The sequence below is a fragment of the Hibiscus syriacus genome, unplaced genomic scaffold (genome assembly GCF_006381635.1).
Source record: "Hibiscus syriacus cultivar Baekdansim isolate YM2019G1 unplaced genomic scaffold, ASM638163v2 tig00110548_pilon, whole genome shotgun sequence".
Lineage (NCBI taxonomy): Eukaryota > Viridiplantae > Streptophyta > Magnoliopsida > Malvales > Malvaceae > Hibiscus > Hibiscus syriacus.
In genome coordinates, this window is record NW_024062775.1 from 808,240 (window position 1) to 834,179 (window position 25,940).

The following is a 25,940-nucleotide window of genomic DNA, read 5'->3' on the forward strand; positions in this document are numbered from 1 at the left end:
AAAGTCTTGTCAGGTCCAACAACAAATCACTTTGGCTCTGGCACCTTGAAGTTCGAAGGAGAAGCAAACGTTGTTGCTGCCGACGAAGAAGAAAATATAAAAAAAAATTGTCATGTGACATTTTAAACTTAATAGTCCTATCACGATTTGATCTATTTTGAAAAATTGAATGAAACGTTAAGCACCGAATTAGAACGAAACAAATTTTATGCACTAATTGAAAAAACGAGCATATGTTGGATACCTTTTGTATATTTAAACAAAATATTTATAATATAATATTAAGGTTTAACTTATTAGAAACCATATATCACAAAGATAATTTAATAAAACACACATAAAATAATTTTATATTCCTTCAACTAGACAATGTAATTTTATAAATCAACCTAGGTAATATAGCATTAACGTATAACATTACATTATAATAATCTTATTCCTAAAGACTATATTACGTTACGTGAATCAAACTCACCTTAACGCAATTCATATTAATTTGTATATGATATTCAACAACTTGTGAATGTAAAACAGTACTAAAAAAATCTACTTTTGTCCATCCAAAAGCGCCCTTACAATAACTTCACTCATCCCATCAACATATGCAATCAAATGGCCTGCACCAGCTACTTCATTGTACTTGATCCATGCAAGCCTCTTGGCAATGTAGCGTTGAAGGGTAACCGGCACCAACCGATCCTCGTCCCCCATCCAGAGGTGAACGCTGCCCTCATTGTTCGAAGAAGGGTTTTCGAGATCGAGCGGACTGAATTCCCACTTCCCGAAGCCGATCCTCATTTCACGATGTATCGACTCGAATACTCCTTGCTGAGTTGCCACTCCCTGCATACAACATCAAGTGGTAAATTCTTTAATAGAAAGTTGGCAAGAACTGAGAAAAGGGAAAAAGAAAGTTAACTACCTTCACCTTGTGATCCTGTTTATGAACAAGTTTTTGTATAATTTGGAGATCGTGAGGGGAGAATTTTCAGGTCTAACAGAAATGACTCCGGATGGAGGAAAAAAGCTTTTGGGTGTTCCGCCAATAGACCAAAAATGGCAAATAGTGAGCCACACGCAAGGCCCATTGATCTTGAGGAAGCTGAAGATTGTATGCTTCTTCGGATAAGTTTGCAGGGAAGCCTGGCCACCAGTAGTTGATAACAGGTGCCATTAGTGTTGCTCCTGCTAGCCTAAAAAAAACCATTGTCACAAGTCAATTCAATGCTGAAAATGGCACCTCTTCTATATCAAATGGATTTTTTTACCTATGAGGTATATATTTGAGGCAGCCCCAGACAGCATGGCCTCCCATAGAATTTCCAACCACATAAAATTTGGATCCAAGTCCCAACTGATCAGCAAGCTCTTCAATGTCAAGGGCCAAGCTCTTCATCGTTCGATTCGGATGAGGATCGCTTTCTCCTTAACCCGGTTTATCGAACGACACACTGTATATCCCTAGCTCCTCAACAAGTTCCTGAAATTTGCATCAACTAAATGATTGAATCGAGTAATACTAAACAAATGAAACAAGGAAGAAGTACCGGGGATAGCTGTGTGACAAGGGGCTCATCGTTTCTAGAACTAGAGAAACCATGATCAACGATGAGCTTATGTTTTGCAATTTCTTTTGATACACCATGTTCTTTGTAGGCCAAATGCCTTCCATCCCTGAACTTGATTCTAGTGGCTGTGATGGGAGGGCCACCTGGAGATCCACAGATTTTGGGAGGTGGAGGCTGAATGGCCTGGTACGCCCATGCCACCAAGCCAATTAACGAGAGCAATGTAAATTCCCTGTACATCCCTGAAAAATGTTTCAAATGTTGGATCATTTCCTTTTCTTTCTCATAGAAAGTGAGAATTTATATGCCAGAAAAGAGGAAAACACGTGTATAATTTGCTCAAACACGAAAGTGAATAAAGGTAAAGAGAGATACCCTAATTTGGTGAAATGAAGCCATTTGTTGTTATGCAAAAAGGGCATAGAAAGAAGAAGAAAGACAACCTGAAAATGGCTGAAACAGAGGAACAATGAAAGGAGGGAAAATGTGGTGTTGTTGAAGCGAACCTTGATATTATGTAATCGACAATCCCATTAACAGAGCGCTGCAGAATCAGTAAAGAGATCGTATTTCCCAGGTAATATTATTTTATAAGAGATCTATGAAAATGTCCTTTTAACTTATTAGAACGTGTTTCCGAGGATATTTTTATATTTATGTTGCATTCATTCACTAACGGTTTCCTCGTAGGATTGTGAGAAATTATTTTATCATGTAAGAAATTCACCATATTATTTTTTAAACTAGAGCTTTTTGTAGGTCTGAAGACATCGTGTACTTTTTGGTCTTCTCAATTTTCCTGAAGACGCCATGCAGTCGTAGTGTCTCTCTTGATTTGCCTAAAGACGCAATGTAATCGTGGAGTTTTCATATTTAACTTGAAGACGCATGAAACACCTAACGTCTTTAGGTTGGTACTGTTCAATTCACAAAAAATAATCTCCGAAATGAATTATATTAGAAATTAAAAAATCTCACTTATATTATCTCACCATTTTGCCATTCACTCTATCATCATCATTTTTGTTTTTTTACTAAACTAAAGCTAATGTTATTTTAATTCGGAAATTAATGACATCATTTTCTCACTTATTGGATCACAATCTTTATAAATTTATTTGAGTTAAAAGAATATTTTTTTAAGTTAAAATCCTATTTTTTACAATTTTCATTCAATTTAAAATAAATTCGACCGTATGAAAGTATCATACTTTAATTGTATATTAAAATTTTTCAACTTTTAATATTTTATAATCGATAAATCCTTAATTTCGGAAATTGTGGGGTGTTTATAATTTCTCATGTATAATTCACTCCAAAATCATTTTTAAAATGAATTTTGGTTAAACACAATTTTTTTTATTAAACACACATTTGTTTTGTTTTTTAAAAAGATTTTTTTTTCTCAAAATTTTCATAGAAAGACATTTTTAGATGTTCGACTTACCAAGTTCAAATGTCAATGGTGACTCCGAAATAGATTTATTTTTCAAACTCGAATTTTACACCAAGATTTAAAAATCAATTGAATTGTTTTACAAGCTTAAGAATCGTTCCGACAGTTTGATGACTTTACTAGAAAAATAAGATAGTCAAATTATAATCGATTAATACATTTATATTATTGTATATGTAATTGGAAATTGCAAATTCAAATTATATTTAATTTATGATATTTTACTTTATTTAAGTTTCATATGTATTAATAAAAAAAGTTTCATAATGCAATTATATCATTTTATTCTCATAAATTGTTTTATTGATGATTAATTTCATTTATTTCAGGAATATTTTGAAAAACTAAAAAAATATTATTTTATTTTTCAGAGGCTTGTAAGTTTCTCGTCATACAAAACTTCTGGGATTTGTCTTTTTAAGTTGGGGTTATATTTACATAAGAAAAATTGATTTCTTTACGTGGGTCTAAGTAAGTAACATTCGGGGAGCACATATCTTATGTTTACGATGAAATATTTGATTTCTTCGCATGAACATAGGAAAATATAGCATTTGGAGTTGAACTTGGTCGTTATGAACCTATAATAGGTGAAAACCAAGGGTCTAACTAAGTCCAAGGAGCACTTACAAAGACAATTCGAGTATCTTCTCCTTTAGAACCGAAACTATGATTCTAGTATGCTATAAGAACCCTCCCAACTAGAGTCATGCAGAAACTCTATATGCTAGTAGTATCCAAATAAATTTGCACAAAGGAGAAATGATTTTGATCTTTGCCCTTTGTTTAAAATTCGTAGAATAGATACTTTTCAATAAAATTATGTGATCTAAATAGCATGTTTGAATAGACAATATGTTAGGGTAAATTTTATTTAAAGGTGATTTTAAATTCATGAAAGATGACTTTAAATTCATTAAAGAGAACGACAATCAAGAACGCTTTGCAATTTATGGGCGCTAAAGTTGTTAATGTATATAATATTCAATTCAACAGCTTGTGAATGTAAACCAATACTAAACAAAATCTACTTGTGTCCACCCAAAAGCGCCCTCACGATAGCTTCACTTATCCCATCAGCATATGCAAGCAAATGGCCTGCACCAGCTACTTCATTGTACTTGATCCATCCAAGTCTTTTGGCAATGTAGCGTTGAAGGGTAACCGGCACCATCCGATCTTCATCCCCCATCCAAAGGTGAATGCGGCCCTCATTGTTCGGAAAAGGGTTTTCGAGATCGAGGGGATCAAATTCCCACTTCCCAAAGCCGATCATCATGTCACGATGTATCGACTCGAATACTCCTTGCTGAGTTGCCACCCCCTGCATAAAGCAACATCAAGTGGTAAATTCTTCAATGGAAAGAAAATTCGTAAGAAGCGAGAAAAGGGAAAAAGAAAGTTAACTACCTTCACCTTGTTTGTGATCCTGTTTATGAACAAGTTTTTGTATAATTTGGAGATCTTGAGGGGAGAAATTTTCAGGTCTAAGAGCAACAACTCCGGATGCAGGAAAAAGCTTTTGAGTATTCCACCAATAGACCAAAAATGGCAAATAGTGAGCCACACGCAAGGCCCATTGATCTTGAGGAAGCTGAAGATTGTATGCTTCCTCAGATAACTTTGCAGGGAAGCCTGGCCACCAGTAGTTGATAACGGGTGCCATTAGTGTTGCTCCTGCTAGCCTAAAAAACCATTTTCACAAGTAAATTCAAAGCTGAAAATGGCACCTCTCCGTATTATAACTATCTATTTTGAGTATTCGTGTTCGACACATTGATATCGAGATAAGAATATAACCGTCACTCTCACTCGAATTTTTTACCTATGAGGTATATATTTGAGGCAGCCCCAGACAGCATGGCCTCCCATAGAATATCCAACTACATAGAATTTGGAACCAAGTCCCAACTGATCAGCAAGCTCTTCTATGTCAAGTGCCAAACTCTTCATCGTTCGATTTGGATGAGGATCGCTTTCGCCGTACCCCGGTTTATCGAAGGACACACTGTATACCCCTAGCTCCTCAACATGTTCCTGAAATTTGGATCAGCTTAATGATTGAATCAAGTAATGCTAAACAAATGAAACAAGGAAGAAGTATACCAGGGATAGCTGTGAGACAAGGGGCTCATCGTGTCTAGAACAAGAGAAACCGTGAACAAAGATGAGCTTATGTTTTGCAATTTCTTTTGGCACACCATGTTCTTTGTAGGCCAGATGCCTTCCATCCCTGAGCTTTATTCTACTGGCTGTGATGGGAGGGCCACCCGGAGATCCACAGATTTTGGGAGGTGGAGGCTGAAGGGCCTGATACGCCCATGCCACCAAACCAATAAACAAGATCAGTGTAATTTCCCTGTACATCCCTGAAAAAAAGGTTTCAAATGGATCATTTCTTTTTCTTTTAACGGTGATTTCTCATGGAAATTTAAATGAAGCTGCAACAGTATATGTCAGAAAGAGGAAAACCCCATATATGATTTGCTCAAAGATTTATGAAAAGTTGCACAAAACCAAATTTGATCAATGGTAAACAGATACAATAATTTGGTGAAATGAACCCATCTGCTGTTCTGAAAAAGGGGTTTAGAAAGAACCTGAAAAAAGGCTAGAAACAGAAGAACAATGCGAGGAGGGAAGGTGTCCTGTTGTTGAAGCTAAGCTTGATATTATATAATCGATAATCCCAGAAACAGACAACTGCAGAATCAGTAAAAGAATACCACGTCAAAATTGTGGTATATCACCATCATTAACTACCGATAGATTTAATTCAACCTTGTTTCATTATTTTCAAAAGTGATATAGGTAAACAGGAATGAACACCAAATTTATATTAGGAGGATAAATTTATAAAATTCTAAGAAAATTTAAGGTATTATCAATAAAATATTATATAAAAAATTAAAAGTTTTAGAGGACAACGAAATTTATCCCTGCTTGTAAAGGTAGCAGTCAAATTGCATCATTGACGAATGAAAATTGTTGTAAGCGTAAATAGAGGACCTTTGGTTGGTTTTGTTGTGGTGGTTGGTTCTTTTCCACAAATGTGTTCCAATTTCAACGCAAAATGCTGAGTTTCTGGTCACTTTCCATGCTTAATCAAGAATTTTGACACTTCCATGTAAAAATATATAGGAAAGAGAAAGAGAAAGAGAAATCTCAGTTGATTTCGAATTCAAGAAAATCCCATTATTTATCATGAGTACAGATGGAGCTTTTTCTATTTAGCTTTGAGATTAACAAACCCAATTTTTAGGTGATTATAGCACCTAATTCTTTTTAGTAGATATAATTGTTATTATAATTATTTTAAGAAAACAACCACAACCATAGCAATTTTATTATTTTTATTAGGTTTCTCCTTAAGTTGTGATTAAAATATGGCAAAATGAATAGGAACCGGTGGATTGGAGTTTTGGGTAAAGGTTGTGATATCAACTATTGGAGGCTTATTTAGGAAAAGTGTGTATAAGGAAAAATTGGGTTAAAATAAGAAATTTTTACATGGAATGAAAGTGCTTGAAGACAATAATAATTAGGTGATATCTTTAGAGGTGATATCAAAAATTGGGTTAAAATAAGAAATTTTTACATAGAAATGCTTGACGACAATAATAACTAGGTGATATCAAAACTTGGGTTAAAATTATTATAGCACCTCAATGGTTAAAATGATTAGTAAACCCAATATTTTTTATATAATTTTGATTAAACTAATGAGATTATAAAATAGTACATGTTCTAAGTATTCTTAACTATTTGACAATGAACATTCAATCACCATTTTAGTCGCTGGTGTTCAAACCTATAATCTCTACGAACAACAATGATTCCTTTAATCACTAAAATAAGTTGGTACGTGATTATATAATACTTTTTCTGTATTGTCACGGACCGCGAGCCCATGGCCAAGGTCACCGCAACACAAGGAGCCCAAGACTACTTGGTTGGCGTTTTGGGCCTTCCCACATCTATTCTAACTGGCCCATTCCATGGAGATGAAGAGCTTGACACAATTATGGCATGAAGATTAGTTGGTTAATGCATGATCTTTTAGATTTTTTCCATAATCCTTGTAATCTTCTATTTAAGGCATATTCTCAATAGCTTGATGTACTTTCCTTAGATAGAGAGATTGTGTAGATATGATTCCCCTAGATTGTGAGATTGTATAGATCTGGTCTGGACCGCCAATGTACTTAGATCTTACATGTTCATTGAGGGGAGCTTCCACTATAAATAGAGGTCTCTCATCCTTATTTGTACTCACTTCATTTTGAGAAATCACAGAGCATTCTCTCGAAGTCGCTTGTCTTTGTGCTTGTGCTTTCCAAGTTCTCTTGTTCTTTGCTTTCGTTGGAAATCCTAAGTATCTCTGCTTGGATTATTTTCAGGCTGACCTAGTTGCTATCACAGATAAAGCGACTAAGGTGGCACGTTCTAGGCGTTAAAGTTCCAAAGTCATGACAAGTGGCATCAGAGCTAGTTTTGCGAGAGATGACACCACAAAACCAAGATGAGGCCCCAACAGTCATCGAAGTCATGGAGACTCGTGCTATTGCGGCGAAGAAGTGTGCTAGCTTGAAGGATGTTATGATATCATTTGAGGGAAGGGTTGGCAGGCTTGAGGACCTATACAACGAACTCAAAGTGATTCAAGATTCATTGAATTTCCGTCTGAACAAGCTAGAGTCCTTGTAGGAAGGGCTCAGCTAAAAGACTCAGGGAGTCCTCGATGATATGACCGAGAAGGTGGATGAGCGAACCAAGGGTCTGGAAAGCATATTCCTGACCATGAAGACGGAAATGATGCGGGAGATGAAGGAGCTCAAGAGTGAGTTGTTGGTCTACAAGGTTGTTGTACTGAATGGGGTGACTGGGGTGGCGCCATCACCTAGACCCAAGATCGATGTCCCTAAGTTAAAGGAGTTCAATAGGACTCAAACTGCCCAAGATGTGGATAATTTCATCTGGGGCATAGAGCAATTCTTTTGAGGCATTGGTGTGGAAGATGATGCATCCAAAGTAAACGTTGCTTCCAACTATTTTCCAATGTCGCTCTCTTATGGTGGCGTCGTAGGTTTTATGAGGAGAAAGAAAACTAATTTCTATCGGGACATGGAAGGAATTCGTGGGAAAACTCAATGAGCAATTCCATCTGAAGAATACTCAATTCGAGGCGCGAGAAAAGTTGAAGTAGTTAAGGCATGATCGATCTCCCTTGGAGTATGTCAAGAACATCACAGAGATCAAGATGCAAATCCTGGATTTGGGTGAGTTAGAAGAGTTCTTTGCATTCATGGATGGACTTCAACGTTGGGCCAATATGGACATCCAGAGGAAGGGAGTGACCAAAATCTCCAAATCATTAGATGCAGTCGAGGCCATTGCCCATTTGAAGTAAAGAAGAACGAATATATCAAACTAAAGCCAAAACCCAAGGGAAATGATAGGGGAGAGAATGCTAAAGGTGGATCAAACAAGTCGTTTGGGTCATGGAAATCTGAGTGATCGACCTAAGTGAATTTCCAATCCTTGAGAGAAGAAGAACTTATCTTACTTCAATTATGATAGAAGGCACATGATGAGGGACTGCCCTCATCTCGAGAAAGTTGCTTCCATTAAGGAAGATGATGGGCAATATAAGGAGACCATGAAACTTACCTCCATTTTGAGCTCTATGGAAGTCAAGAAGGGTCGTGCCAAGAAAGGATTGATGTTTGTGGACATCATTGTGGTGGGATACAAGATGAGTGCACTAGTCAACACTGGTGCATCCGAGTTGTTAATGTCTGAACAAATTGTAAAGAAACATGACATTCTTGTGGAGAAGGCAAGCGGCTTCATCAAGACCATCAATTCCAAGGAGGCTCTAATTACAGGGGTCGTAAGAGGAGTTGAGCTCGACATTATAGGGTGGAATGACAAGGAAACTTTGAAGGTAATCCCACTCGATGACTTCGATTTTATTTTGGGTCTTAGTTTCCTTAATTGGATCAATGTATTCCCTGTTCCGTTTATTGATTTCTTGTGCATACTTGATCCGAGGAATTAATGCATCATTCCGGTGAGCCAATAGGCTAGAGTTGGGTCCAAGATTTTGTTCGTAATTTAATTCACAAAAGGGGTGCCCAAGGAAGAGCCTACCTTTGTGGAGAAATTGACGAAAGATGAGCCAGCAATGGTTGAGAAGGTCCCAAGTATGGTGAGATAAGTGTTGGAAGAGTTTAGGGTTATGATGCCAACAAAGTTATCGAAGAGCTTTCCTTTTAGAAGGGAGGTGGGCTACAAAGTTATCTAAGAGAACTTTCAAATGGATAAGGTGTGGGAATAGAGTATAGAGTGTCAGAAAGCTTTCAAAAGGATCAAGGAGGCCATGGTGAGTGAGCCGATATTGGTGTTTCTAGATTACACCAAACCTTTTGAAATTTTCACCGATGCATTCGATGTTTCCATTGGTGGAGTCCTTATGCAAGATGGACATCTGGTTGTATATAAGAGTTGGAAGCTCAATGAGACCGAGATGAGTTATCGGTTCATGAGAAGGAGATGACCACAGTTGTGCATTGCTTGCGAATTTGGAGGCACTATTTGCTTGGTTCCTGGGTTGTTGTTTTCACCGACAATGTTACAAATAGCTATTTCCTCACTCAAAAGAAGCTTTCTCCCAAGTAAACTTGTTGGCAAGAGTTCCTTGCTGAGTTTGACTTTTTCATAGAGTACAAGCCTGGAAAGGTGAACTGTGTTGTGATGGCTTAAGCCGGAGGTATACCATCGAGATGATGGAGGTTATTTGCTCCATAGAATCAAGGAAGGGTACTCTATAGCTATTTCCTCACTCAAAAGAAGCTTTCTCCCAAGTAAACTTGTTGGCAAGAGTTCCTTGCTGAGTTTGACTTTTTCATAGAGTACAAGCCTGGAAAGGTGAACTGTGTTGTGGATGGCTTAAGCCGGAGGTATACCATCGAGATGATGGAGGGTTATTTGCTCCATAGAATCAAGGAAGGGCAATATGGAAAACTCGACAAGGAGCGCATGAAGGAATGCCATGATTCCAATTGGGCGGGGCATCCAGTAGTTGATCATACCATGACATTACTTGCGGAAAAGTATTATTGGTTGCACATGGCTGAAGATGTGCGAGTCTATGTGAAGACTTGCCTTCCGTGCCAACAAAACAAGGTTGAGATGAAGAAACCAACGAGATTGTTGCAGCCTTTTCTCATTCCCGAGCGACCATGGGAATGTTTTTCCATGGACTTCAATATCGGTTTGCCAAAGATTGATGTGATTTACAATATCGTGGTTGTGGTGGACATATTTTTTGAAATATGAGAAGTTCATTCCAGTTTCCAAGGTATGTCGAGGCTGCTCTAATTTTCCTCATGCACACAGTGAAGTATCGGTGAGTACCGAAAACCATTTTCAGTGACCGAGACACAAGGTTAACTGGAAGATTTTGGACCGCGTTGTTCAAGTTAATAGGATAAGCTTGAACTTTTATATAGTAATTCATCCATAAAACGATGGACAAACCGAGTGAGTAAATGCTCTTTTGAAGATTTATTTGAGGCACTATGTGAGTTCCACTCAATGTGACTGGCCGAAGTTGTTGAATATGGCTAAGTTTTCCTACAACTTACAATGGAACGAGGCAACAAACTAAGGTTCGGTCGAGATCGTGACTGAGCCAAAACCGTTGACACCTGAAACGGTTGTTACCAAGTATGATAGCACATAAGTTTTCCAAAAAGTGACAAGAGTATCATGACTTAGTCCGTACTTGTTTACATAAGACGGGGAAGCGAACCAAGATGTGAGCCGACCGAGAGCATAGGGACGTGAACTTTGAAGTTGGTAATATTGTCCTTGCAAAGTTGACTAATGTTTTGTGCAATGCAGATATGCATAAGAGGCTTGTATGGAGGTACGAAGGTCCATTTCAAGCTGTGAAGTAGGTGGGCACCATAGCCTACAGATTGGAGTTGCCTCCAACCATATGAGCTCATCATGTGCTCCACATTAGCTTGCTCATCTATTTCAAGTTATATGGGTTGAGATTCTCCGCTAGTGAATAACCCCTACGATTAGTTACGTTTGGTGATGCAGATTGGGGGGATGCACAGATGATAAACGATCAATATCTGGTAATTACATGTATCTAGGAGGTAATCTAGTTATATGGAGTTCTAAGAAATAGAAAACTCTGTCTAGATCTACCACTGAAGCAAAATATCGAAGCTTGATAGATATGACTTCAGACGTAACATAGTTAAGTGCATTGTTGGAAGACATGGAGGTTAAAGTTCAAGTTACACCAGTCACATGGTGTGATAACTCGAGCGATAACAATGGACGTGAACCCAGTGTACCATTCAAAGAGTAAACACGTTCAACTAGACATTCAATTTGTTAAGGGGAAAGTGGCAGCTGGCAAACTTAAAGTAAACTATGTTACATCTAAGCATCATGTGGCTAATGGATTAACCAAGGCATGAACCAAAGATTACTTTGCTATGTTTCGTTAGAATCTTGATGTTTCTTCATTTGAATAAGTGAAACAACATGGAGAATATTAAGTTTTTTTTCAGAATCTTGGAACAGTAGAGAGGATGTTGAGAATATTCCAGATGGTTATATTCTAGAAGCTTGTGTCAGCATATTCTTGCCAGCTCAGCACAGTTGATTAATTAAGTCTAACAATCTAGGTGTTGATCTTGTATAAAAGATTGGTTCTCTGCATAAAAGAAGTTAAACTGATTCAATAAAAAATTAGTCAATATTTTTCTTCATTTTTATGGTTTCCTATTAATGTGTTACTCTAGATGCGTGTCCTTTTGGTGATAGTCGTTTCATTAGTTCTAGGGTAAACTACATAGGTGACAATTAAAATATAACCAATTTCATTTTGACCACTTACATTTTTATTCGAATAATCAGACCACCCAACTATTTAAATGTTTCAATCAAAGCACTAGTCGTTGTTTTTAAAGGGAGGCGGGAGGTGGTGATGTAAGAATTAATAAAATTGACTTAATTATATATTTAGTCCTTAATACTTACACATTCTATCAATTTATTCACTATTTTAATAGAGTATAGAGTGTTAGAAAGCTTTCAAAAGGATCAAGGAGGCCATGGGGAGTGAGCTGGTATTGGTGTTTCTAGATTACACCAAACGTTTTGAAATTTTCATCGATGCATTCAATGTTTCCATTGGTGGAATCCTTATGCAAGATGGGCATCTGGTTGCATTTAAGAGTCGGAAGCTTAATGAGACTGAGAAGAGGTACTCAATTCATGAGAAGGAGATGACCACAGTTGTGCATTGCTTGCGTATTTGGAGGCACTATTTGCTTGGTTCCTGGTTTGTTGTTTTCATCGACAATGTTGCAAATAGCTACTTCCTCACTCAAAAGAAGCTTTCTCCCAAGCAAGCTGGTTGGCAAGAGTTCTTTGATGAGTTTGACTTTTTCATAGAGTACAAGCCTGGAAAGGTGAACTGTGTTGTGGATGGCTTAAGCCGGAGGTATACCATCGAGACAATGGAGGGTCATTTGCTCGATAGAAACAAGGAAAGGCTACCCTATAACTCTCTGGAAAAAAGAATAATAAAGGGAGGCAAGGAGGGGAGAACTCGGGAGTTTTGGCTCGAAGATGAGTTACTTTATACTCAAAGGCATCATTTTTTTGTGCCTCAATATGGAAAAATCGGCAAGGAGCGCATGAAGGAATGACATGACTCCAAGTGGGTGGGACATCCAGTAGTTGACCATACCATGACATTACTTGCGAAAAAGTATTATTGGCTGCACATGGCTGAAGATGTGCGAGTCTATGTGAAGACTTGACTTCTGTACCAACAAAACGAGGTTGAGATGAAGAAACCAACGAGAGTGTTGCAACCTTTGCCCATTCTCGAGCGAACATGGGAAGGTTTTTCCATGGACTTCAAAATCGGTTTGCCAAAGATTGATGTGCTTTACAACATCATGGTTGTGGTGGACATATTTTTTGAAATATGAGAAGTTCATTCCAGTTTCCAAGTTATGTCGAGGCTGCTCGACTTTTCCTCAAGCACGCGGTGAAGTATCGGGGAGTACCGAAAACCATTTCCAGTGACCGAGACACATGGTTCACTGGAAGATTTTGGATCGCGTTGTTCAAGTTGATGGGATCAAGCTTGAACTTTTCTATAGTAATTCATCCATAAACCGATGGACAAACCAAGTGAGTAAATGCTCTTTTGAAGATTTATTTGAGGCACTATGTGAGTTCCACTCAATGTGACTGCCCAAAGTTATTGAATATGGCTCAGTTTTCCTATAACTTACAATGGAGTGAGGCAATAAACTAAGGTCCGTTCGAGATTGTGACTGAGCAAAAACCGTTGACACCTAAAACGGTTGTTACCAAGTATGATGGGTTAAATCCAGCAGCGCATAAGTTTTCCAAAAAGTGACAAAAGTATCACAACTTAGCCCGTACTTGTTTGCGTAAGACGGGGAAGCGAACCAAGATGTGAGCTGACCAAGAGCATAGGGACATGAAATTTGAAGTTGGTGATCTTATCCTTGCAAAGTTGACTAATGTTTTGTGAAATGCAGATATGCACAAGAGGTTTGTATGAAGGTATGAAGGTCCATTTCAAGTTGTGAAGCAGGTAGGCACCATAGCCTATAAATTAGAGTTGCCTCCAACCATCTGAGCTCATCATGTGCTCCATATTAGCTTGCTCATCCGTTTCGAGTTGTATGGGTTGATATTCTCCGCTAGTGAAGAACCCCTACGATTAGTTACATTTACTGATGCATATTGGGGGATGCATGGATGATAAACGATCAATATATGGTAATTGCATGTATCTAGGAGGTAATCTAGTTATGTGGAGTTCTAAGAAACAGAAAACTCTGTCTAGATCTACCACTGAAGCAGAATATCGAAGCTTTACGGACGTGAATTCAGACATAACATAGTTAAGTGCATTGTTGGAAGACATGGAGGTTAAAGTTCAAGCCACACCAGTCACATGGTGTGATAACTCGAGCGATAACAATAGACGTGAACCCAGTGTATCATTCAAAGAGCAAATACGTTCAACTAGACATTCAATTTGTTAAAGGGAAAGTGGCATCTGACAAACTTAAAGTAAACTATGTTACATCTAAGCATCAGGTGGCTAATGGATTAGCCAATGCATTAACCAAAGATTACTTTGCTATGTTTCGTCAGAAGCTTGATGTTTCTTCATTTGAATAAGTGAAACAACATGGAGAATATTAAGCTTTTTTCAGAATCTTGGAATAGTAGGGAGGATGTTGAGAATATTCCAGATGGTTATATTCTAGAAGCTTGCGTCAGCATATTCTTGCCAGCTCAGCACAGTTGATTAATTAAGTCTAACAATCTAGGTGTTGATCTTGTATAAAAGATTGGTTCTCTTCATAAAAGAAGTTAAGCTGATTTGTTGAACTATGTTTCGATATAACAATTTAAGGCAAAATGGTTTTTGGACTTGAATTGAATTTACAAAATGTATTTGGACTTAATTGAATTTATTCAAAATTTACAAAAATAATTCAAAGTTCTTTTAATTTAAAATTGAGCACAAAAATGTTTTTATGAATAGTAATTTACTATTTGAACAGTAAATCACTGTTTGAATGACATGACTGAATATGTACGAGTCTATGTGAATACTTGCCTTCTGTTCCAATAAAACAAGGTTGAGATGAAGAAACCAACGAGATTGTTGCAGCCTTTTCCCATTCACGAGTGACCATGGGAAGGTTTTTCCATGGAATTCAAAATCGGTTTGCCAAAGATTGATGTGTTTTACAACATCATGGTTGTGGTGGACATATTTTTTTTGAAATATGAGAAGTTCATTCCAGTTTCCAAGGTATGTTGAGGATGCTCGACTTTTCCTTAAGCACGCGGTGAAGTATTGGGGAGTACCAAAAAACATTTTCAGTGATCGAGACACAAGGTTCATTGGAAGATTTTGGACCGTGTTGTTCAAGTTGATGGGATCAAGCTTGAACTTTTCTATAGTAATTCATCCATAAACTGATGGATAAACCGAGTGAGTAAATGCTCTTTTGAAGATTTATTTGAGGCACTATGTGAGTTCCACTCAATGTGATTGGCCAAAGTTGTTGAATATGACTCAGTTTTCCTATAACTTACAATGGAGCGAGGCAACAAACTAAGGTCCGTTCGAGATCGTGACTGAGAAAATATCGTTGACACCTAAAACGGTTGTTACCAAGTATGATGGGTTGAATCAAGCAGCGCATAAGTTTTCCAAAAATTGACAAGAGTATCATGACTTAGCCCATACTTGTTTGCATAAAACGGGGAAGCGGACCAAGATGTGAGCCGACCGAGAGCATAGGGACGTGAACTTTGAAGTTGGTGATCTTGCCCTTGTAAAGTTGACTAATGTTTTGTGCAATGCAGATATGCACAAGAGGCTTGTATGGAGGTACGAAGGTCCATTTCAAGTTGTGAAGCAGGTAGGCACCATAGCCTACAGATTGGAATTGCCTCCAACCATCTGAGCTCATCATGTGCTCCACATTAGCTTACTCATACATTTCGAGTTGTATGGGTTGATATTCTCTGCTAGTGAAGAACCCCTACGATTAGTTACATTTTGTGATACAGATTGGGGGGATGCACGGATGATAAACGATCAATATATGGTAATTACATGTATCTAGGAGGTAATCTAGTTATGTGGAGTTCTAAGAAACAGAAAACCCTGTCTAGATCTACCACTGAAGCAGAATATCGAAGCTTGACGGACGTGACTTCAGACGTAACATAGTTAAGTACATTGTTGGAAGACATGGAGGTTAAAGTTCAAGCTACACCAGTCACATGGTGTGATAACTCAAGCGATAACAATGTACGTGAACCCATTGTATCATTCAAAGAGCAAACACATTCAACTAGACATTCAATTTGTTAAGGGGAAAGTGGCACTAGGCAAACTGAAAGTAAACTATGTTACATCTAAGCATCAGGTGGCTAATGGATTAACCAAGGCATGAACCAAAGATTACTTTGCTATGTTTCGTTAGAAGCTTGATGTTTCTTCATTTGAATTAGTGAAACAACATGGAGAATATTAAGCTTTTTTCAGAATCTTGGAACAGTAGGGAAGATGTTGAGAATATTCCATATGGTTATATTCTAGAAGCTTGCGTCAGCATATTCTTGCCAGCTCAGCACAGTTGATTAATTAAGTCTAACAATCTAGGTGTTGATCTTGTATAAAAGATTGGTTCTCTGCATAAAAGAAGCTAAGCTGATTCAATAAAAATTTAGTAAATATTTTTCTTCATTTTATGGTTTCCTATTAATGTGTTACTCTAGATGTGTGTCCTTTTGGTGATATTCGTTTCATTAGTTCTAGGGTAAACTACATAGGTGACAATTAAAATATAACCGATTTCATTTTGACCACTTAGATTTTTATTCGAATAATCAGACCACCCAACTATTTAAATGTTTCAATCAAAGCACTGGCCGTTGTTTTTAAACGGAAGCGGGAGGTGTTGACGTGAGAATTAATAAAATTGACATAATTATATATTTAGTCCTTAATATTTACACATTCTATCAATTTATTCACTATTTTAATTCAGTTAAATAAATTAAACCCTCTAATCCGGAGATACCACGTGTCACTATATGTTTGGAGGATGAATTTAATTGATTTTAATATTTTCATTAAATAAAAATTTCCACCAATCAGGTGGTGACACATGTCACCGCCAGTGTGTAGACACCCGTTTTTGTCCGGTTCTACAAAAACATTTTATCATATAATTATTTATTTATTTATTATTATTATTATTGTTAATATTATTTTTATTGTTTTAAATTTTGTAGGCCACATGTTCAACCCATCATTATCTCAACAACAACCCACGTTACCCACCTTCTCATTATCCATTTACTAGATGGTTACCACTATCCCACACCACTTAAGTTGCAAAGTTGAGCCATTCAAAAATCACACATTGGTGCACTAATGGGACCTGAAAACACTGGACAAGACGTGTTCCCTTAAGAAATGTTCCCTCCCAAAACAAATTTATTTAAAGTCTTTTCTGCTTCACCAACGAGGGGGACAGACCAACAATTATACTCTCCCCTTCTATCCTGTGAGCATCAAACTATATGCAAAAATTCCACAGAAATGGAGAGAGGAAAAGAGCAAGGAATGGTGGTGATGCCACAACAAAACCCACTTGAACAATTGCAAGCAAAGTTCAATGAAGTGGAGAACAGTTTCAGGGGATGGCTAGCCAAGCAGTATTTATCCGTCGAGCCTGTTGTGGTTACCACCAACGCCGCTCAGGGCGCTGCCATCAGCGTTTCATGGGTACCCTCACCAACGATGTCTCCTCCTCGTTTCCAACTCCTCAGGCTTCCCTCGACCTTTTACCTCCCAAACCTCATCGACCCCAAAAAGATCACTCCATTCTCTTCTCCCGACGATGAGACCTCAACAACCATGGTAAGGGTTCAAAGAGACCCCATCTTGATGGCCAAAGGTTTCAAAGGACCATAATTTGCTACGTGCATGGAGATAAGGAACCACTGTTTCGAGTGGCTCGTACTCGGATTGCTCGGACGAACCGATCACCAACGTTGATAATGTGGATGGCTTGCTTGTCGGATCTGGGACCACCTGTTGTTCATGACTCGCGCAACTCACACAAGTTGAGGAAGGGAGGAGGCAAAAACACTCATGTGTAAAATGAATGGGGATGCACATATTTGGTTTTGTGGATTTTTTATGGGTAAATTACACCCAAAGCCACTAATGTTTATAGATTTCAACTTTCAGTCTATAAACTTTACCCTGAATTCAATCTAACTCCTATTTTATTATTATGATTTGATCTAGTATTTTTATTTAATTATTATTCTATTTTCACTAACATTTTTATCTTTTCGCAGGTTTTTTATTTCGTTTATTTTATTACTTTTAAAATATTAATTTTTTTCTTTGATTTATTTAATATTTATTTATTATTTCTTATTGATAACTCTGTAAAAGACCATATTTTAGGGCCTTTTAACTTAGGTTATTGAATGTTTAAAGGCTCATTTAGGATCATGTAGATGCATTTAGAAGCATTTAATTGCATGTGGTGAATTTCGGTTTGCCGTGGCATTTTATTTTTACAGCGGTGCTACTTTTTGGGAAATGTACTTGTCTGATGATGTGCAGGTATTGAGAGCAAGGAAAAGAGGAAAGAAAATGCTGTGACATAAGGAGATTGCTGAGCAAAATGAATTTTCCAAGTTCATCCGACATTTCGAAAGTGCTTAAAGATATTTTTGAAGCCAGTTGTATCCAGTTGTCCGAGAGCTCTGCCCGAGAAATCCACATCGAAGATACGCCTGGAGGGATCAACGCTGCAACCGTCGGTTCTACTGATGACGCCACCTGACCCTGCAGATCCTGGCTGTCCTTGGACGTCTGCCATGGGATTATGCCGGTCACTCAGCCAGCTACCCAGGCTGTATCATCACCTGTCTTGCCCGACTCCCAAGCAAAGTTAACCATGGTTTGGGAAAGTCAACTCTTAGTTCAAGTGTTAATTTTCCCTTATAAATAGATGATGAAGCCACATTATTAGAGATTTTGGTTCTGCCCAGATTTGAGCTTAAAAAGTTAGAGAGAGAATGTCTCATCTTTCTCCGTCAATCCTACTTGCCGTGGCATTTCTCCGTGACAAGCCTGCTGGAGTGGCATTCTAGGCATCCGAGAGGAGCTAGTTTGCTGGGGGCATTTTGAGGTAGCCGAGGGAAGCTCCGACAGTGCACGTCGAAGGCTTTTTCTCCTTCCCTTAGTTATTTGCTTTCATATTTTGTTATTTGGGGGTTAAGGAATAGATAATCTTGCTTTGTTCTTACTTATTTCAAACCCCACCATGAACTAATCCTATTTGGTGGGAGTTTATTTTGGATGTTTAAGTTTTATTTCAATGAATGGTTGATTTTTCTATGCTATAATCTGTTTTGTTTATGGAGTTTAATGCCTTAAGGTTGTAGGATCTACAAGAGTAGTCATTCTTTAGGAGATTCTTATGGTTCGAGAGAATACCTAGGTAACATATCCTTAGTGTTCGAGAGAAACTAGAGATGAACTACATAAACAAGGGGTTCTAGGTAGTAACTAGGCCTAATCCACCTTAGAGATAAGATTAGGATTTAATTCGACTAAAAGGAGTTGTGCATGAACGATAGATTAGATGTTAATGCTGCCGCAAAAAGGTATTGCCAAGATATATCCTGTTATCTGGACCAATAGGATCACTGCAGGGGTTTACGCCAATCGGTTTTGTCAGGGCATCTTTAATCTGTCGAGTCCCTTACTAAAGATAACATAGGGCACCTTAGTAGACTCTATCGGGCAGACTACGTATAGAAGAAAGACCATTCGGAGAAGTAGACTTAGATTTTCCTTAGTGACTCCTATCACTCACTTCCATAGTTGCTTGTCGTGTGAGAAAGCCAAAGTCCTATTAATCAAATCATATATTTACATTTTATTTTTCCTTGGCATTTACATTTGTTTGTATGTATTACATTTTAATTTACCACGACATATCCATTTGCTACCACATTACCATCATTCCATTTCCACACCAGTCATTCTATTTTGCCACAACATTCTCATTTGTATATATCATCACTAACTTTACTTAGGTGACAAAGTAAAGTGTCCTGACAAACCTATTCGACTTCCCTAATTCCATGTGGAGACGATACTCTACTTACCACTTTATTACTTGTTTGATTTTGTGTACTTGCACACATATCCACACTCATTTTATAGTACCCACAAAAGCGGACAAGTTTTTGGCGCCGTTGCCGGGAAACTTGGCAACTGGAAGTTAAATTGATTTGTCATAGCATTTTTATTTTACTTGTTCATATTTTCTTTTTAGTTAGTTTACTTTTTTACATTCCTTAATTTTTCTTCATTTATTTTTCTAGGTACATGACCCGAAGCAACCCTGAAGATCCATTAGAACCGATTGATCCTGAAATCGAGAGGCTTTTTAGGCAACGAAGACGCGCTCAACGTGTAAACATGTACCAACTCGGAAATCAAGGTATTGGTCATGAGAAGGATCAGAATGCCAGGGCAAATTTAAATACTGGAAACGCAGTCAGACTTTGTGCCATTCGTGATCACCTAAATCCGATCTTAGAGGATCTAAATCCTGGAATTATGGCCCCAGATATTCAGGCAGCCCACTTCGAGCTCAAACCTGTCATGTTCAATATGCTGAACTTCATAGGCCAGTTTGGGGGCATGCCAAATAAAGATGCCATGCAGTATATTCGCAACTTCTTGGAGGTGTGTGATTCTTTCCGCCAACAAGGGGTGCATGAAGATGTTCTGAAATTAAAGTTGTTTCCTTATTCCCTACGTGACCGAGCAAGGGCGTGGTTGAGTGGCATTCCAGCGGGTTCAATGGAGTCATGCACTGATCTATGCAAAAAATATTTGTTGCAGTATAATCCTCCAAATATGAACACTCAACTGAGGAACGACATTGCTTCCTTCCATCAGGATGATGACGAGTCGATGTATGAATGCTGGGATCGATACAAGACATTGCTTCACAAGTGCTCAAAGCATGGCTTTCAAGATTGGACACAAGTGGTGATGTTCTATAATGGGTAAACGCACCCACGAGGATGATGCTTGATGCATCGGCAAATGGGACGTTACTTGAGAAATCACCAGCAGAGGCATTTGACATCCTGGATAAGATTGCCACTAATGATTATCAGTTTCCATCCACAAGGCTTGGAGTTGGGCGAAAATCTCATGGAGCTTTCGAGCTAGATTCTAAAGATAACATGTCCGCCCAACTTGCTGCTATCACCAACATGCTGAAAAATTTGCAAAGGCCAAGTGAGGTGAGAGAAGTAAAGGCAACTCATTCAGCATGTTTATTATGCCACGACAATCACAATGAGAGTGACTGCCTAACCAATCAAGAATCCATTAACTTTGTAGGCAACTTCAATCGAGGTAACAACAACCCTTATTCTAATACATATAATCCTGGATGGCGTCAACATCCAAACTTTTCATGGGGAAATCAAGGATCTAACAATGCCCATCAACCAGCTCGGCAACAGAATTACAATGACTCCCAGAGTTATCAATCGAATATGCCATGGCATAATTCTAACAAGGGATGATCATCTTCATCAAACACCAGTTCTTTGGAAGCCACAATGCAAGAGCTTATTGCAACAACAAAGACAATGCTGCAAGACCATGCAAGCTCCATCAAAAATCAAGGAGCCTTGCTTCAAAGCCATAGTTCGTCGCTAAGAGCATTGGAGAGTCAAGTTGGCCAGATTATCGTGACATTACAAGAACGCAAACCAAGACAGTTACCGAGTGACATTGAAGTCATTAAACCTCATGACAAGGAGAACTGCAGTGTGCTGACTCTCCGAAGCAGTGCACAAATTAATTTTGAAAACAAGTTTGAGGGGAAATGAATGATGATTCACCCCATGTGACCGAGCAAGCTGATAACGAAGTGCAAGAAGAAGCACCAGTGGAAGAGGAAATGACTGAGGATTCGTCAAGTAAAGAAATTGATGGGGAAAATAAAGATGCCAATGCAACTTCTGTTTGCACCCCGTCAGTACAGGAAGCCAGACCCCCACCTCCTTTTCCGCAAGGACTGAAGAAGCACAACGAAGATATCCAATTTAAGAAGTTCGTTGGCATTCTGAGTCAACTACAAATCAATGTCCCTTTTCTAGAAGCTATGAAACAAATGCCCACCTATGCAAAATTTCTCAAGGAGATTATTACCAAGAAGAGAAATGTTGAGCAGTATGAAACCATTTCCACGACAAAAGAATTTTGTTCTTCCTTAAGTAAGCTGCCACCAAAGAGACATGATCCAGGCAGCTTCATCATCCCATTTTCAATAGGAGAAAAATTTGTTGGGAAGGCATTATGTGACCTTGGCTCAAGTGTGAACTTGATGCCTAAGTCAATATTCGTCAAGCTTGGGATAGGAAATGCGAGACCCACCTCGGTCATCTTGCAATTAGCTGATCGTTCGTACGTTTGACCAGAGGGGAGAATTAAAGATGTCATCGTACGGGTTGACAAGTTCATTTTTCCTATTTATTTTCTGATTTTGGACTGTGAGGTTGACGCCACAACACCCATCATCTTGGGGAGACCCTTCCTAGCTACCGGTCGTATTCTCATCGATTGCGAGAGGGGCGAGCTGACCATGCGAGTGGCCGATCAACAAGTCACTGTGATTGTCTTCCGATCACTTAAGTACATGGATGATTCTGAAGAATGCCAGAGCATTTTGGAAGTGGATACAATAATAACAAAAGAAGTAGATCAATTTTGCCAGGACAATTTTATTCAGCTGGGACCTGATGAGAGGCTACTGGAAGACTTAAAGGCCATAGAGCCTCCTGAATTTTCATTCGAGGAACAACAGGTTAGCTTTCTCAAGGCTTGCCCAGATACGAATTTTGAACCTTTGAACTTTGAAGAGTTTGTTCCTCTCAAGCCCTCATTACAACATGCTCCTACCGTAGAACTTAAGAATTTGCCACAACATCTTAAATATGCTTATCTGGGTAGTGATGAAACTTTGCCTGTAATTATTTCCTCTGCCCTTACTCTTAACCAAGAATCAAGTTTGTTAAGTGTTTTATCACAGTATAAGAAAGCGTTAGGATGGACGATGACAAATCTCAAGGGAATAAGTCCAACAATCTACATGCACAAAATCCTGCTGGAAGAATGTCATGAAAAATCCATAGAGCCACAGTGAAGATTAAACTCAATCATGAAGCAAGTTGTGATGAAAGAGATTCTCAAATGGCTTGATGCTAGAGTAATTTACCCCATTTCGGATAGTTCGTGGGTAAGTCCCGTTCAATGTGTGCCCAAGAATGGAGGAATGACCGTGATAACGAGTGAAGACAACGAATTGATATCTACTCGCACGGTCACTAGATGGCGAATTTGCATGGACTACCGCAAGCTTAACAAGGCCACCAAGAAAGATCACTTCCCTTTTCCTTTTATCGATCAAATGCTAGATCGACTTGCAGGCAAGGCATTTTATTGTTTTTTGGACGGTTATTCGGGGTATAACCAGATTGCCATCGCACCAGAGGATCAAGAGAAGACCACGTTCACGTGCCCCTACAGCACTTATGCTTTTCGTAGAATGCCTTTTGGACTCTGTAATGCCCCGGTAACTTTTCAGTGCTGCATGCAAGCTATATTCTCTAACATGGTTGAGGATTGTCTTGAAATTTTTATGGATGATTTTTCCGTTTATGGTGACAACTTTAAAAAATGCCTCGACAATTTGGCAAAGGTACTGAAGCGGTACGAGGAAGCCGATCTCGTACTAAACTGGGAAAACTGCCATTTCATGATAACCGAAGGCATTGTTCTAGGACATAAAATTTCAGCAAAGGGCATTGAAGTGGACAAGGCCAAGATCGAGGTGATCGAGAAGCTTCCCCCGCCAAACTCTGTCAAGGGCATTCGAAGTTTCCTTGGATATGCTGGGTTTTATCGAAGGCTCATCAAGGACTTCTCTATAATATCCAAGCCCTTGTGCACCCTGCTGCAACAGAACCAACCATTTTTGTTCGATCAAAAATGCCATGGCGCATTCAAAGAGCTAAAGAAAAGACTTATCTCTGCACCGATCGTAGTTCCCCCAGACTGGACGACACCGTTCGAATTGATGTGCGACGCAAGTGATTTTTCCATAGGAGTTGTGCTTGGAAAACGTATAGGTAAAATTTTTCATGTGATTTATTATGCTAGTCGTACCTTAAATAATGCACAATTGAAGTATACGACCACCGAGAAAGAATTACTTGCCGTGATATTTGCATTTGACAAGTTTAGGCCATACTTGATAGGCACAAAGGTCATAGTTCACACCGATCACTCTGCTATAAAATATTTAGTGAACAAGAAAGATGCCAAGCTTAGACTGATTAGATAGATATTACTCTTGCAAGAATTCAACTTAGAGGTAGTTGATAGGAAAGGTACTGAAAATCAGGTTGCAGACCATTTATCTAGGCTAGAGAACATTTCAGAATGCCCTGACATTTTTTATATTAAAGAAGAATTCCCTGACGAGAAAATTTTATATGCCACGTCAATTCGGTAGTACACTGACATTGTTAATTTTCTTTTTAGTGGTGTTTTTCCTTATGAACTAAACAGCCAGGGAAAAAAGAAGTTTCTGCATGATGCCAAGTGCTATTTTTGGGACGAGTTGTACTTGTTCAAGCAATGTGCCGATCAAATGATTAGACGGTGTGTCCCCGAAGAAGAGCAACACAATATCTTATACCATTGCCACACAACAACTTGTGGAGGGCATTTTGGAGGTTTGAGGACTGCAGCAAAGGTCCTCCAATCGGGTTTTTATTGGTCATCGCTATTTAAAGATGCCCATGAATTTTGCAAGGCGTGGGACCGATGCCAGCGCACCGGAAATATTTCCAGACGACATGAAATGCCGCTGCAGAATATTCTGGAGATGGAACTTTTCGATGTTTGGGGCATTTATTTTATGGGACCATTCCCATCTTTTTTTTTGGGATTTATACATTTTACTTGCGGTGAATTACGTCTCGAAGTGGGTTGAAGGGATTGCTACGCCAATGAACGACTCAAAGACAATGCTCAAGTTCCTTCACAAGAACATATTCATGCGATTTGGAGTATCGAAAGCCATCATTGGCGATGAGGGCACCCACTTCAATAATAGATTAATTGCCAAGGCATTGTAGAAATATGGAGTGCGACATAAGATTGCCATGCCATATCACCCGCAGAAGAATGGCCAAGCTGAAGTGTCCAATCAAGAAGTCAAGCAAATCCTTGAGAAGGTGGTGAACCCTCGAAGGAAAGACTGGTCCCCCAATCTTGATGAAGCATTATGGGCTTATAGGACAACATTCAAAACGCCTCTGGGAATGTCACATTTCAAGATGGTATATGGAAAAGCCTTCCACCTCCCAGTTGAGTTAGAACACACGGCATACTGGGCAATCAAGAAGCTAAACTTTGACGAACAACTTGCTGGGGAGAAACGATTGCTCGATTTAAATAAAATGGAAGAGTTTCGAGCATAAGTATATGAAAATGCCAATCTCTACAAGGAAAGAACCAAGAAGTGGCATGACAAAAATCTTTTGACACGACATTTTCATGTGGGCCAAAAAGTGTTGCTTTTCAACTCAAGGCTAAAACTTTTCTTGGTACACTAAAGTCACGTTGGTCGGGACCTTTTGAAGTATACCATGTTTATCCATATGACGATGTTGATATCAAGAACATGAATGATGGATCTATTTTTAAAGTCAATAGCCAGCGCCTGAAAACTTACCAAGGAATCTCACCTGCGCGAGATAAGTCGGCGCTGCTTTTGCACGACGTCGACACTGGTCCAGCATCTTAAGGATACCCTGACATATTAAATTTACTCCTGTGTATAAATAATTTTTATTTTACTATTATTATTATCTTTATTATTTTTTTAATTATGTTTGTTTTATTTTTGTTGCAAGGGACTTCTAGCATGACCATCACGTGAAGCGTATGAAGGAAGCATGTGAAAGATGGACAGTAAAAGTGAATAGTAAAATAAGGGAGTTTTTTCACTTTTACCTAGGATTAAAAAATTTTAACTTTTAATTTTAGTTTTCTTCCTGCCTAGACCCCACCATTTCTTATTTTTATCCCCCATATAATCTCATTTTTGTTTTATTTTCATTTCCTTTTCACTTTTCCTTTAACTTTTTCTTATCTCATCTTCTCATTC

General features: G+C 38.5%; 1 pseudogene; it reads right to left on the reverse strand.

Annotated features, from left to right (window-relative positions):
• Positions 1-494: 494 nt before the first annotated feature.
• Positions 495-5,613, reverse strand: LOC120130536 (annotated as a pseudogene).
• Positions 5,614-25,940: the final 20,327 nt, after the last annotated feature.